General features: G+C 45.0%; 1 long non-coding RNA gene across 1 annotated transcript; it reads right to left on the reverse strand.

The window, feature by feature from the left end:
• Positions 1–1113: 1113 nt before the first annotated feature.
• Positions 1114–3046, reverse strand: LOC147624530 (uncharacterized). The gene is made up of 2 exons (XR_015269154.1): positions 2835–3046; positions 1114–2130 (listed from the first exon to the last, which is right to left on the reverse strand). It is a non-coding gene; the product is annotated as an uncharacterized LOC147624530 (long non-coding RNA).
• Between the last annotated feature and the right edge of the window lie 12714 nt (positions 3047–15760).

Consider the following 15760-nt stretch of genomic DNA (forward strand, 5'->3'; position numbering starts at 1 on the left):
GAGGAGATATATATGCAACAGCCAGAGGGTTATGCAGTGAGTGGAAAGGAGAAGCTTGTATGCAAGCTGAAAAAGAGTCTTTATGGGCTCAAACAGGCACCAAGGGAATGGTATCATAAATTTGATACATTCATGAAATCCCAGGATTTCAGGAGAAGTGACATAGATCACTGCTTATACACCAAGAAAGCTTTGGATAGCAGTCTATTGATCCTCATCTTGTATGTTGATGATATGTTGATTGCCGGAAAATCTCGTAAAGAGATGGATGCCTTGAAGAAGAGGCTGCATCAGACCTTTGATATGAAGGATTTGGGTGATGCAAATCACATTTTGGGTATGCGGATACTTCGGGACAGAAATCAGCATGTGTTGTATTTGTCTCAGAAGGAATACATTGGCAAAGTTTTGCAGAGGTTCAATAGGGACGGGGGAAGAAGACTAGTGACAGGGCTGATATGGCCAAGATTCCGTATGCTTCAGCTTGTGACAGTCTCATGTATGCCATGGTTGCTACTAGGCCGGACATTGCATTTGCAGTGGGAGTGGTTTCTAGATACATGGCCAAACCTAGCAAGAAGCATTGGGAAGCAGTGAAAGGTGTCGTGAGATACCTGAAGGGCACACAGGATATGTGCATTTGCTTTGGCAAACAGGATGCATTAGTGCATGGTTACACGGATTCGGATTATACCGGTCATCCAGATAACCGGAAGTCTACTACCGGTTATGTGTTTACATTCACAGGAGGTGCTGTGTCATGGATATCCAGGATGCAGAAGTGCACTGCCTTATCTACTACAGAGGCCGAGTATATTGCAGCCACAGAGGCTTGCAAGGAGGCATTATGGCTATCTCGGTTAGTGGTTGATTTGGGTTATACAGGGGATATTCCATTGTTGCATTGTGACAGTCAGAGTGCCATCCAGTTGGCAAAGAACCCTGTCTTTCATGCAAAGACGAAGCATGTGGATGTGAAGTATCACTTCATCAGAGAGGTGATAGAGAACAAGCAAATTCAGCTTGTTAAGATTCATACGGATGACAACCCGGCTGATCTGTTGACGAAGAGTTTGCCTCCGGAGCGGTTTGCTCATTGCAGACACTTGATGGGCATTGGATGAGGCCAGTTTCAGCCTTGATATGGCCTTGTATATTATCATGTACATGCTGATTTTTCTTTTCCTTCATTTAAGGGCACTTTGCCTTTAAGTGGGAGGTTGTTGGGGTAAAGGCATTATGCCCACCCTTATAGTGTGTACAAGCCCATAAGTTATAGTACATAGTACACTTAGTACTTTTAATGTACTAAGTGCACTATGTGTACTAGTGCAATATACATGTGTGATAGGGGAGTCACACACTCATTCCCTGATGAGTTGACTTATCCCCACAACTCTCTCTCTTCTTCTCTCTGTGTATGTCTCCCACATGAAAACCTAACCCTAATTCTCTCTCCCATTCATACGAGATGAAAACAATACAATCTGTAGAAAATCTGTAATATGGTGGTGGGCTGGCCTGTTATTATAATATGTGCATAGTGCATGGATTCCTCGGCACTAGTCTACAATTCCTATTCAACCACATTCAGGGGCATGACAATTTAGTGCCTCTTCACTATCCCCATGTCTAATGTATGCATCAACCAATGTATCCGGTGACTACGGCTTCATCAAACTCATTAGACATTTCCTGTCCTTGAGGAATCAAACGACATTTTGAATTTGCATCCACTGGTAAAACAAAAGAAAAGCTTTGAATTCCCTCTAGAGTGGCCATCCAAGCATGATTTCCTCTGCCTCTGTCCATGACTCCTATGCTACCACAAGCCTCAAAGTTGCAAGTGTACAAGTAACCAGATGGGCAAATTACATTCTAGCACATCTCAAAATGTAACAAACACAGTAGCCTCTATATGCATCCATTTCAAGTAATTAAACACTCCATCAATGGCTAAGCCCATTTTTAACATCCCTGCCACTAAGGCGACCCGTGTCAAACTCGCAGGGTTCCCTAGATACATACATGTTTCATAGCCCTCCTCCATACTCTCAGATATAACTTCTCTGCCTAATTGCCCCCATGATACCATAGTACCTCTTTATAGAACCATGAATGTTTGCAGACCTGCATTTCATGTTCATGTAACATTTCTTTTATCAACAACCAATCCTAGGAGGTCCGTATGTCAGCAGGGATAGGAACAACATATAGTACGCATGCTAAATTGAACATTTGCATGCTTTTGCAGGAGTAAAAACTACTAATTTCCCCCTGTTTGACAAATTGGTGCATGTGAGATGGAAAGCATTTCTTTGCATGTGCTCACGCAACAGCCCAAACTTTGCAACATGACTTAGCAATATATGTATTAGCCATGAACGTGAAAGCAGCACGTGTACCATGTAGCCAAGGGTGCATATCTACCACTTTAACATCTTACCTTGCATTCCTTGAAGAAGCTTCACCCTCACGATTGAGTGAAATAGTGTGTGTGTGTGTACCATCTTCAATCTGTTACTTGCAGCTCTCTAAGTCAGCCAGACCCATTGCTCGTGGTCTTGGGACCAGTTAACCCAATATTTTACATCGACAACATTAAAATTTGCCTACAGAAGAAGAGGGGGGCGGGGGGTGGTGGTGGTGTTGTATGTATTACAAGTGAATCCTTTTTTCAGGCTTGACAAGTGATGAAGGAAGAAAAAGGAAAAAAACTAGAGCGACCCATCCCAGGAATTTGTGTGCGCGCACACACGTGTGTGTGTGTGTGTGTGTGTGTGTGTGTGTGAGAGAGAGAGAGAGAGAGTGACTAAGACTGGTGGCGGGGAGACCTGCGTGTAGTGCCGTGTGAGACTGGTGGCGGAGAGACCTGCGACCCCAGCGCTTCTTCGTCTTCGTGTGTGCCTGCGTGTAGTGCCATGTGAGACTGGTGGCGGAGAGACCTGCGACCTGCTCGCTTTTGTCTTGCAACCTGTTCGCTTCTGGCCTGCAACCTGCTCGCTTCTATCTTGCGACCTACTTGCTTCTCACCTGCCCGCTTCTCACCTGCCCGCTTCTCAACTGCGTACTGCTTGCCTGCGTAAGCTTCTCGTGTGTGTGTCCTGATTTGACTGTGAGCTGCAGATCCAGCCCTTCTTTTCTTTTTGCCTTTTCCCTCTCTTTTGCGTGTGTGAGTGTGTGTGTGTGCGTGTGTGTGTGTGTGTGTGTGTGAGAGAGAGAGAGAGTCGTATTTCAATCATGGCTTCAGGTTTGGATTTTTGTACATATGCTCGAAAAGAAAGACCTGTAGATGCTAAGCGCCGCCTATCAGAGCCTGCATCACAAGATGATGAACTTACTATGGAAGCTCAGTACGTCTTTGACACCCTTAAGGATGACTTTCAGAAGTCACGACAGGAATGGGGCAAACCGGTTCCAGAGGTCACGTACAAATTGAAATTGTCGTCCCTCGTGAATCCTTTCAGGAAGTTGTCTCAAACTGCAGTTATAATTTTCTTTCCAAGAAGAATCCCAGCGGCTAGTGATGTCGCGCAGTGGATTAAGTCCATCCTTGGAGGATGCTTTGTAGAGGGAGTGTATTTTGCTTCCAAAGGCTTTTATGAGGTGCATTTATCAGATGCTTCGTGCAAGCAGTGGCTTCTTGAATTCTCTCCCCTGTTTTACGGGAAGCAGATGGTACATGCTATGCCCTGGTCCCCAAACAAGGATTATCAAAGTCTTATACGACATCATTGTCCTGTATGGGTTGAGGTTGTTAACTTCCCGGACTATATGCGTGAAGAGTTGCCTGGCCTGGCCGCTTCTTTGGGACAGGTCATTTGTCCTCCACGCCCCATGGGAAACCGTAACAGGTTCTGCATTCTCTGGGACACTGATACACCTACCCCTCCTTCTATTGCAGTGGAAGTTGAGGGAGTGCAATTGGGAAAAAAGTATTTTGAATTGAAGTGGGGTGTGTTTGCAGGAGCTTGTTTTGCTTGCCACAAGTTTGGGCATCTAGCCTTTGAATGCCCAATGGTTCTGCATCAGCCCCCTCCCAATGCCTTGCCGCCCCAAACACAGGAAAAGAATGAGAATTTGCAAGCTAAGACAGCAAATAGAAATGGAGCAAAGAATACCAAACCAATCAATCAGGTGCAGTCACTTGCTGGAAAAGGAAAAGATAAAGGAAAAGAGAAGATGAAGGAATCTGCGGGGATTGATCAGGATGGTTTTCAACAACCTAAGAAGGTGGTTGTATTGAAGCAACGCCCCCTTCAATCTCGTCAATGGAATGCTTCTTCTCCCTTACCACGACAGGCTTCTACTTCAGCTCCTGTCCTTCAAAATTGGGTCGGGGTTTTTGAAACCGGCCTCTGATAGAAAACCAGAGTGCGGTAGGAGCAATCACCCGTCCACTTGTAGTCTAGATGAGAAACAAAACACAGATTGGAGCTAGAGTGCCCAAATCTGAAAACACAGCGACACTTGTTGGCCCCAAAGCTTGGCGCCCCTCGCGGTATTTCTTTATTCAATTAAAATAATATGGATGGCTGAGTACAACACAAAGACCAGCCAAGAGTTTACACCTGTAAGTCCAATCTGACGGCCCACAAATCCTTCTCAGCACAGAGGATCTATGCACACACATCTGTGTCCTCAAGCAACACACTGTGCCTCCCTCTGATCAGCCAAGATCACAAAGCAGGCCAGCCATGGGCATACATCTGGCATAACTCAAGTGCATGATACATCTTCTCAGCTCAAACATACATGTGCTGTCCAATCTCTGTCTTAATCCCTTGTCAATCTGCCATTCCCCTCCTCTCACAAAGGGCCAGATAACACATATCTGCAACAGACATCAAGCAGTAGAAAGAGAGATAGATGAACAGAAACAGAGCTTACCAAGTTCAGCTCGTGAAACAACACTGGAGGAAGCAACAGCACCAATCTGTGCTTGCAGGCACTTGAATCCACAACCCTGCTTCACACGTGTGCTTGCACTTGCCTGTATCCTCCTCCTGATGTCCACTCTTATGCTGTCCTTGAAAAATACAGATCTGAAAATCAGCACAGTACCCGTCTGTACCGCCTCGGGATACGTGCCAGGAGTTGTACTTGCACAAACAGCCGGCTGTCCACTCTTGTACCTGCCTGAATCAGAGTAAACAGTCTGTCCAGCACCTGTTTGCACCACCTGCAGCAGCCTGCAGCAACTGTACTTGCTGTACTTGACTGTCCGTACACTGTACGGCAGTCGTACAGTAGGGTACGGGCTGTTGTACCTGCTGGTACAGTCTGTCCAGACCCTGTGCGCAGAGAATCCAGCAGAGAGAAGAAGACCCGCCGCCTGTGCTAGAGAGAGAAAGAGAGTGCTTACACAGATCTGGCCGTACAGTGCTGTACGGCTGATCTACACTCAGAAAATCAGCAGCAGCACACAGAAAAACAGCCGCCTTCCTCCTCTTGAGCTTTTCCACGCTAGAATACATGCGCATGAAGGAACTCCCACTTTTCCTACACGATTCCCCAAAAAGGGAAGAGAGAGAGAGAAGAGAGAGAAAACTCCTCCCCAATTTAATCCCTAGGGCCCCAACTTTAATAAGTTCCTAGGGCCACTAAGGCCTAGGGGCAAACTCCAATAAACATTAAAACTTAATGTTTCTAGTTCCCCCCTTCACACCTAGGAATGTCCACACATCTTAAACACTGTCCGGGCACCCCCCCATGTGAATCATAAAATATTCTGACTCTGCAACCACCATGCCCACACTTGTCCTGCTCCATTTTCACAGGGCCATGACATACCCCCCTCTTGAAAGATGGCAAGCGTCCTCGATTGCATTCTGGTGATGCATCAAAATATCCAAAGTGAAATATACAATATGGCAAGATCAGCGTCCCAATCTCTCTGAGCCATACACATGTATCAACATTCACTGCAAACCAATGGCATAGTAATAGTGCAAGTTGTATACCACTGTGAACCATACATATCCACAAAAATCTCCATGTGACTAGTACACATATATCATAGAAGTCCCATAAACAGATGTACTGTCAGCCTCAGTACCTTCGGGTGAGAGAAAATCTGCACCAAGCGACCTCTAGATGTCATCTGAGCCTGTCTGTATCAAGGGAGTGGAGGTGCTACCCCCCTCTTGAGCATCAGGTAATGCTCCAGACCCATGCTCTGCTGAACCTGAATGAGCCACAATAAGAGTCGGCTCTAACTCAAAGGCATCGAGATAAAGCTGCAAAACCTGAGGTGAATCTGTTAAGTCACCTTCGTCCATCCACTTCGCATCCATCGGTGAATAGTTCTTGAACTTCACAAGATAGCGACGGGAAACTTTACCTCGTACCTTCCTTTCTTTATGTGCCAGTATCTGCTCTGGAATCAGAACCTCATCAAGTTCCTCAACTTCCGGCTGAGCCTCATCTGATACATCCTCAGGCACATCCCCACGGAAAGGTCTAAGAAGACTCACGTGAAAAGCATTGTGAATCCTCCAGTGATCTGGTAACTTCAAACGATAGGTTACCTCACCAATCTTTTCCAAAACCTGAAAAGGCCCATAATATCGCATGCTCAATTTAGGGAATAAGCGCTCTTTACCCTTCATCTTCTTGAGTCTAGCCTTTTCAAAGCGCAAAAGAACCCAATCACCCAATGCAAACTGTAAATCACGTCTGTGACGGTCTGCGGCTTTCTTTTGCTTCTGCTGAGTTTTCTGGAGGGCCAACTTAACTCTCCGATAAGCTTCATCCAAGCTCTCCACATACTGATCAGCCTCAAAGATCTTATCCTTTGTATGCAAAATGGGTGGTACCTTCTTCCCTCCTTCTACAATCTCAAAAGGCGCTTTGCCTGTCGAGCTATGTACAGTGTTGTTATATGCAAACTCCACCAAAGGAAGATATTTTTCCCATTGTTGCTTGTGCTCTGACACATAACACTTGAGAAGATCCAACACTGTAGAGTTAGCCTCTTCTGACTGACCATCTGTCTGTGGATGAAATGACGATGAAAACTTGAGAGTTGTACCCATGTTGTCAAACAACCCTCTCCAAAACAAACTCGTCATCCGTGGATCACGGTCACTAATGATAGACGTAGGCAAGCCATGATACTTGAAGATGTTCGCCATGAACAACTTCACCATATGATCCACTTTAATTGTCTTCCGCATGGGAATGAAATGAGCCTGCTTACTGAACCTGCATATGATAGTCCAGATGCCATCATTTCCCGTTTGTGTCCGTGGAAGATCAAATACAAAATCCATGGCAATGCTCTCCCAAGGTCTATCCGGAATAGGTAAAGGCTGTAATAACCCTGGTGTCTTCTGACGGTCAAACTTTACCTTCTGACATACGATGCATTGCCTCACAAAGGCATCAACATCTCTTCTCAAGGTTGGCCAATAAAAGAAAGTCTCCACTGCTTTGACCGTGGCGTCAATACCTCTATGACCTGCATACGGTGGAGCATGACTTTCAATCATAACCTTGAGTCGCAATGGCCTGGTAACACACAGTCTGCCATGCATCAATAAAAACCCATCTCTGAGAGTATAATGCTCATGCCGCTGACCCTCAGACATCTGATCATACAACCTTTCAAAATCCTCATCATGGGCATACTGCTCTTTCATTTCATCAAGCTCATGATGATAAGCAAGTGAAACTGCAGAGACCTGTGGCTTGCGTGACAAAGCATCTGCCACTACATTCTTTTTGCCTTCCACATGCACAATCTGGAAGTGAAACATTGACAAAAAGTTTGCCCAACGCATATGCTTCTCTGAAAGCTTAGTCTGCGTGAGGAAATATCGCAAGGTCTGATGATCTCTCTGCACAGTGAAATCAGCCCCAAGCAAGTAGTGTTTCCATGTAGAAAGAGCGTGAATTACAGCCAACATCTCTTTCTCATACACCTGCAAATGCTTCTCGGCATCTTGCAAAACTCTACTCTCATAGGCTATCACATGTCCCTCTTGCATGAGAACTGCACCAATGCTACTTCCACATGCATCACACTGGACAACAAAAGCCTTTCGGAGGTCCGGTAACACCAATACTGGGTCCGAAGTAAGCTTTTCGAGCTTTTTGAATGCTGTAATTTCCCGCTCAGCCCATCTAAACGGAATTGCTTTCTTCGTCAAAGCATGAAGAGGCGAAGCAATTTCAGCAAAGTGCCGTATGTAACGCCTGTAATAGGAACACAATCCTAGAAAGCTGCGTACATCATGCACGGTCCTCAAAGCTGGCCAATTAAGTATTGCTTCCACCTTGGCTGGATCCATACGGACTCCATGACCAGACACAATATGCCCCAAGAAATGTATCTCCTGCAAAAAGAACTCACTCTTCTTGCCATTAACCACCAACCTATGGTTTCTGAGTTCTGCAAACACAATGGCCAAATGCCTTCTATGCTCTTCCTCAGTTCGTGAATGCACAATCATATCATCAAAGAATGTGCCCACAAACTCTCTATGAGGCCTGAAAATCCTGTCCATCATTCTGTTAAATGTGGCAGGCGCATTTGTCAAACCAAAGGGCATAACCAAGAACTCATACAACCCAAATGTGGTTCGGAATGTTGTCTTATGCACATCCTCGGGTCTAATGCGTATCTGATGATACCCGCTTTTCAAGTCAATACGACTAAAAACTGTGGAGCCCTGTAAGCGGTCCAAGATGTCATCGATCCTCGGTATGGGGAATCGATTCTTGATGGTATTCTTATTCAGCGCCCTGTAATCTATACACATGTGCCAAGAACCATCCTTCTTCTGCACTAAGAGTACAGGTGAGCAAAAGGGTGATGAGCTAGGCTGAATCAACCCCTTATTCAATAGCTCCTGCACCAGACTCATAATCTCTTCCTGTTGGGTTGCACTAACACGGTATGGCGGTCTATTCGGTGGAGTACTACCAGGAATCAGATCTATGGCATGATCTTCTGGCCTCTCAGGAGGTAATTCTCCTGGCAATGACTCGGAAAAACAGTCTTGAAACTCACTTAAGAAATCAGCCCTGTCCTTATCTAACATTGACAAATTAGACTTAGACTCATCATCTTGTGCATCCTTTACATAAATCAAGTACGCGGAAAGATGCTTTTTCATTACTGTTGAAATCGCCGAAGCGGATACAATAGGAACAGATTCCCCTTTGAGTTTTACATCCAATACATGCTCTTTCCCTCTATGAGTCAGAGTAATTTTCCTATTGTAAGTATCCACCACCGCATGTACCCTGTGGCACCATGGCATCCCCAACAAAACATCACAGCCATCCAAAGGCATGATGAAGAACTCCTCGCTGTCCACATAACCCTGCAAATGAAGCCGAAGCTTCCCAATAATAGGAGTAACGGGTTCTGCATACCCTGGACAAGCCATATTAGCCTCATGTAATGGCCCCATCTCCTCTGCGCGAATCCCCAATCGGCTAGCCAAATCTGGTGAAATGAAGTTGGCTCTAGCACCTGTGTCAAAGAAGATCAAAGCATTCTGATCTCTCACTTTGCCCCATGCCCTGCACAACTCTGTAGCTTCACCACTTAGCTGCTCCCCCACAAGATCAGGAACTAAGCCTGCAGAAGGCTTTGGTTTCTTTGGCTTGGGCTCTCCTTTATTGTCAGGGTCCTTCTTGGACGTTCTTTTGGGACAATTGAATGACATATGCCCCTCTTCAGTACAGTAAAAACACTTTTGAGCATCTCTCAAAGCCTGTCTTTCCTCAGAAGTCCTCTTGGGCATTGGCAACTTCTTATACTTTGTCTCTGTAGACCCTTTAGCATCACGAGAAGCATGCCCAAATTTTTCAGCTTTCTTGCTCAATTTCTTACTGCCCTTAAATCCAGATGAACCACCTGTGAGTAACGCATTACCTGTCATAGCATTTTCAATCATCTGTGACATGTTCGTTACTCTTGTCTTTATACAATAATCTCGTACCTCCTTGGGCAGCCCACAACAATATTTCTCAACCTGCTCAGATAATGGCACGGCACGATAAGAAGTCACTGGGAGTAGAGCTTCCCAAAACTTCTTGTTATAATCCTCCAAACTATCACACTTTGAAGCATCCAGCTTGTGCCATGCTGTCATAACATCCACCTCAAATGTAGATGTGAGCCATACGGAAGAGAAAACCTGTTTAAATTGGACCCATGTGGTGGGTGCTATGCCCTGCAAAAGAAGAGTAGACCACCACTGCAAAGCATTGCCCTTGAGAAAAGTGGCAGCTTTCCTCACCTTTGAGGACTCTGTATAATTCCCACCAGAAAAAGCAGCATCAAACTGCTGTAAAAAGGTAAGTGCCTTCAATTTATCCTTGGCCCCACTGAAAGTGTCAAACTTCACTGCAGCTCCCCCTTCCTTGTAATCCTTCGCCTTTCCCATAGGCGTTAGATTATCATATGGAAGTGGTTTCGTGAGATTGCTGCCCCCAACATTCATACCCATCATTGGGTCAACATTTCCCATTCCCATGCCAGGCATACCATACATTCCAGCCATGTTTCCATACATTCCATTATGCATACCTAGCTGCATGCCACCAAACATATTGCCTTGCATCCCAGGTTGCATGCCTGCAAACATATTTCCAGCCATACCGGACTGCATACCACCATACATATTCCCTTGCATGCCAGGCTGAAAATTGGCTCCAAAAGGCCCATACATACCCATGCCTCCCTGAGGATAACCCCCATCATGGATTGAAACACCGAGCCACCACCAAAATAACCTGGATGCATGTTCTGCTGAGGAATAGGTGGCTGTCCATAGAAGGAACTTTGAGAGTTTGCACCATAAGCATGCTGCATATTCGGAAACTGGCCAAAAGATGGTTCCTGTGGGATGGCACCACTATGACCCTGAGGAAGATTCTTTGAACGAACCTTCTTCTTCTTTTTCTGGGGCTCTGTGCGGGGCTCTGAGCGAGATCTCAAAAATTCAGCAAATCTCTCACTCTGTGTGAGCTGCATAAAAGTATCCATAACACTAGCCAAGCGATCTTTGAACCGAGCATCATCATCCTCTTTACCATGCACATCTTCTGGCTGTGTTACATCCTCATAAGGCTCAACATCTGCAGCCTGTTCTCTTGTAAAAATATCCTCAAATACATCTCTTTCAGGAGAAGTCTCTTGCTCTTCTTCTTCATGATAGAAGTACTCTTCCTCTGTATCAGACATGATTGCTGAATTTTCAGCGATGGCTTTCTTCAAAGCAACCACGAGCTCACCCCCTTCAGAAAGTTGATGATTGGTCCCGGCGACGGAACCTTGAAACCGGCCTCTGATAGAAAACCAGAGTGCGGTAGGAGCAATCACCCGTCCACTTGTAGTCTAGATGAGAAACAAAACACAGATTGGAGCTAGAGTGCCCAAATCTGAAAACACAGCGACACCTGTTGGCCCCAAAGCTTGGCGCCCCTCGCGGTATTTCTTTATTCAATTAAAATAATATGGATGGCTGAGTACAACACAAAGACCAGCCAAGAGTTTACACCTGTAAGTCCAATCTGACGGCCCACAAATCCTTCTCAGCACAGAGGATCTATGCACACAGATCTGTGTCCTCAAGCAACACACTGTGCCTCCCTCTGATCAGCCAAGATCACAAAGCAGGCCAGCCATGGGCATACATCTGGCATAACTCAAGTGCATGATACATCTTCTCAGCTCAAACATACATGTGCTGTCCAATCTCTGTCTTAATCCCTTGTCAATCTGCCATTCCCCTCCTCTCACAAAGGGCCAGATAACACATATCTGCAACAGACATCAAGCAGTAGAAAGAGAGATAGATGAACAGAAACAGAGCTTACCAAGTTCAGCTCGTGAAACAACACTGGAGGAAGCAACAGCACCAATCTGTGCTTGCAGGCACTTGAATCCACAACCCTACTTCACACGTGTGCTTGCACTTGCCTGTATCCTCCTCCTGATGTCCACTCTTATGCTGTCCTTGAAAAATACAGATCTGAAAATCAGCACAGTACCCGTCTGTACCGCCTCGGGATACGTGCCAGGAGTTGTACTTGCACAAACAACCGGCTGTCCACTCTTGTACCTGCCTGAATCAGAGTAAACAGTCTGTCCAGCACCTGTTTGCACCACCTGCAGCAGCCTGCAGCAACTGTACTTGCTGTACTTGACTGTCCGTACACTGTACGGCAGTCGTACAGTAGGGTACGGGCTGTTGTACCTGCTGGTACAGTCTGTCCAGACCCTGTGCGCAGAGAATCCAGCAGAGAGAAGAAGACCCGCCGCCTGTGCTAGAGAGAGAAAGAGAGTGCTTACACAGATCTGGCCGTACAGTGCTGTACGGCTGATCTACACTCAGAAAATCAGCAGCAGCACACAGAAAAACAGCCGCCTTCCTCCTCTTGAGCTTTTCCACGCTAGAATACATGCGCATGAAGGAACTCCCACTTTTGCTACACAATTCCCCAAAAAGGGAAGAGAGAGAGAGAAGAGAGAGAAAACTCCTCCCCAATTTAATCCCTAGGGCCCCAACTTTAATAAGTTCCTAGGGCCACTAAGGCCTAGGGGCAAACTCCAATAAACATTAAAACTTAATGTTTCTAGTTCCCCCCTTCACACCTAGGAATGTCCACACATCTTAAACACTGTCCGGGCACCCCCCCATGTGAATCATAACATATTCTGACTCTGCAACCACCATGCCCACACTTGTCCTGCTCCATTTTCACAGGGCCATGACAGTTTTGAAGAAGGGCATCCCCATATGTGATTCAGAAGAAGGGGATAATGCTATGTCTTTCATGGGTCATGATGGAATGCAGCCCATGCAGGCAGAGGCTTTGCCTCTCTGATGTCTTGTTTTTATATCTGATACTTTGCTGTATATACCTCTTTCATGCCTCAAACACTTAAGTGCTTTACCTACAATGTACAGAGCCTCTCATTGTTTGTTTGCAAGAGCATAATCAGCACTCCATGGTTGGTCATCATGTTTATTTTGGCGGTTATGATATATATTTTGGCGGTTATGATATATATTATGCTGGTACCACTACCTACTCAGGTGTATGCATACTGGTTAGACATGAGCTGGAGCCTCTTTTAGTCTTCAATGACAGCAGTGGCAGATGGATGGTCATACAATGTAATGTCAATGGTGATATTCTTGAGTTTGCATCAGTCTATGCTTCCCAGACCTCTGCCATGAGGGCTTCATTATGGGATTCTTTATGGAGATATCCATGGAGATCCAATGCATTCATCTGTGGAGATTTTAATAATTCCCCTCTACCAAGAAATAACACCACTTTAAGATCTCATATGCTATCATTGGAAAGGCAGAAATGGGACAGCATGCTTCTTTCTGTGCAGGCTGAAGATTTATGGGTGCTTCTCCAAGGGTCAGTGCCTGGATATACTTTTCATCATAATGCACTTACTACATACTAGGCAAGGCTTGACAGATGGTATTTGTTTTACCCTCAACAATTTGCAGATTTTAGCCCTCATCTCCTTATAGATTTCTCATTGGGCTTGTCAGATCATGCCCCATTGTGGATGAATTTGCAGCTTGGCATGCCTCTGGATGATTTGCCACCCCTCTCCAGTAGATTATTGCATGTTAATCAGGCTTATTTCCGACATCACTATTTCCAGCAAATGATCAGACTTGCAATTCATCCCTTGCCTTTGCATGCCCAGGAGGACATGAATTATGCTTGGGACAGCTTTGTCTCTCGTATGCAGAATGTCATTAGGGAGTATGGCAACTGGCATATGCCTGAATAGAGGAATGAGGTTAAATGGGCAAAAAGGATAGTACAACAATTGACTGAATTTTCTCAGTTAAGGCCTCTCTCTGATTCAGAAAAGGATTCCCTTTCACATGCTCAGTTTAAATTGACTGTTAATGATCAGAGGAAATTGCACAAATGGCAGATTAGGGCAAGAATGAAGCCCCTCATGGATAAGGGCTGCTCATCAAAAGTCTTTTTTAAGGGCTTGCATGCTACTCGAAAGAAAAACTCATGCCTAAGGATAAGGAAGTTAGATGGCTCTTGGACACACTCTTTCTTTGATCTCCAAGATGAATGCCAGAATTATTTCCAGAAATTATTCTCCGCTCCTAGTTCCCCATCAAATCAAATGACTGAGGCTAGGACTGAATTTCTCCAATATGTTTCTGGAATAGTGGAAATGGATGAAGCTCTTACCTTGGAGAGATCTTTTACTGACACAGAACTTGATAATGCATTGTTCCACCTCAGCAAATACAAGTCCCCTGGCTGGGATGGCCTTACGGTGGAATTTTATATTTCTTTTTGGGATGATTTGAAAGATGTCCTCTTGCAAATGATCAATGTTGCCTGGCAAGAAAATCAGTTGCTGCACTCTTGGAAGCATGGCATAGTCAAACTTGTGCCCAAAAAACATCTGTGTGACCATATGTCAGATTGGAGGCCTATTACTTTGATGCCTGTAGTTTACAAACTCATTACCAAAATGATTGTGCATAGGCTTCACAGGATACTGGATACGGGACTTCATCCTCATCAGTATGGGTTTGTGCCGCGAAGACAAATCCATGACAATATATCCAATGCCTTGACTGCAATTGAATATGCTAAGTATTCGCATCAAGATGTGCTTATATTGCAGGTGGATATTGCTAAGGCATTTGACACTGTTCAATGGGATTTTATCTCTCAAATCATGACCAAGTTGGGCTTTGGTCCCAAGATGGCAACTGCAGTTTACTGGCTTTATTCTGGCTCAGATATCAGGCTCCTTCAGAGACTGTTCTTCATTTGCTTTGGCACTGCCTGTGTTCTAGGATCCTCCTCAGGACAATTTCAGATTATCTTCGGCTCCGTTTCCCAAATCACAGATTTGGGAAACATTTCTGGCTCTTTGGCAGATTTATGAGATCTTTGTCTCAATACTCACTATTTCTCTCTTGGGTGAGATATTGGGCTCTTTGGACAATCTGGAGTGAGCATAATTTGGCATACTTGGGTCGGCAGATTCACAAGTCATATGAATCTTTCCGAGCCTCATTGCGGCAATCCTTATATGATGCTTGCCATGAGGGTGATATGGATGCTTCTTGCATAGAGCTTTTCTTTTTATGTTTTTGATCTTTGGGATATTCTCCATTTCGGAGACCTCCCATCATGTAAATTTATGAGCATATAAATATACTGCACTGGATATTACCAAAAAAAAAAGTGTGTGAGAGAGAGAGAGAGAGAGAGAGAGAGACAGATTAACGTCTACAAAAGCCTGGAGGGCCTATGAGACCGTGAATAATACAATGATACCATGGGTATACAGTGCCATGGAAAAACTGAAAAAAGGACGTGAAAACTGAAACATGACTCTATAAACCTCCTCATGGCAGGAGATGTAGCTATGGGGAGGGCATGTCATGTTTGCCATCTGTCTTTGTGTGGTGGAGATCCTCGGTGCTCCGGGTCGTCGGGGGCACTACGCTTCATCTAACTCATCAGACCACTTCCTGTCCTTGAGCAATCAAACCACATTTGGAATATGCATCCACCGAAGTGTTGAAACAAAAGAAAAGCTTTGAATTCCCTCTAGAGTGGCTATCTAAGCATGATTTCCTCTGTCTCTATCCATGACTCCTATGCTGCCACAAGCCTCAAAATTGCAAGTGCACATTCTACTTGCATCCTCTTCTAGCACATCTTAAACTATAACAAACACAGTAGCATGTGGAGACAAACCCTCCATTTGCATTCA

Source organism: Cibotium barometz, chromosome 25 (assembly GCF_041138505.1).
Source record: "Cibotium barometz isolate CiBa-2024 chromosome 25, ASM4113850v1, whole genome shotgun sequence".
In the NCBI taxonomy this organism is placed as follows: Eukaryota; Viridiplantae; Streptophyta; class Polypodiopsida; order Cyatheales; family Cibotiaceae; genus Cibotium; species Cibotium barometz.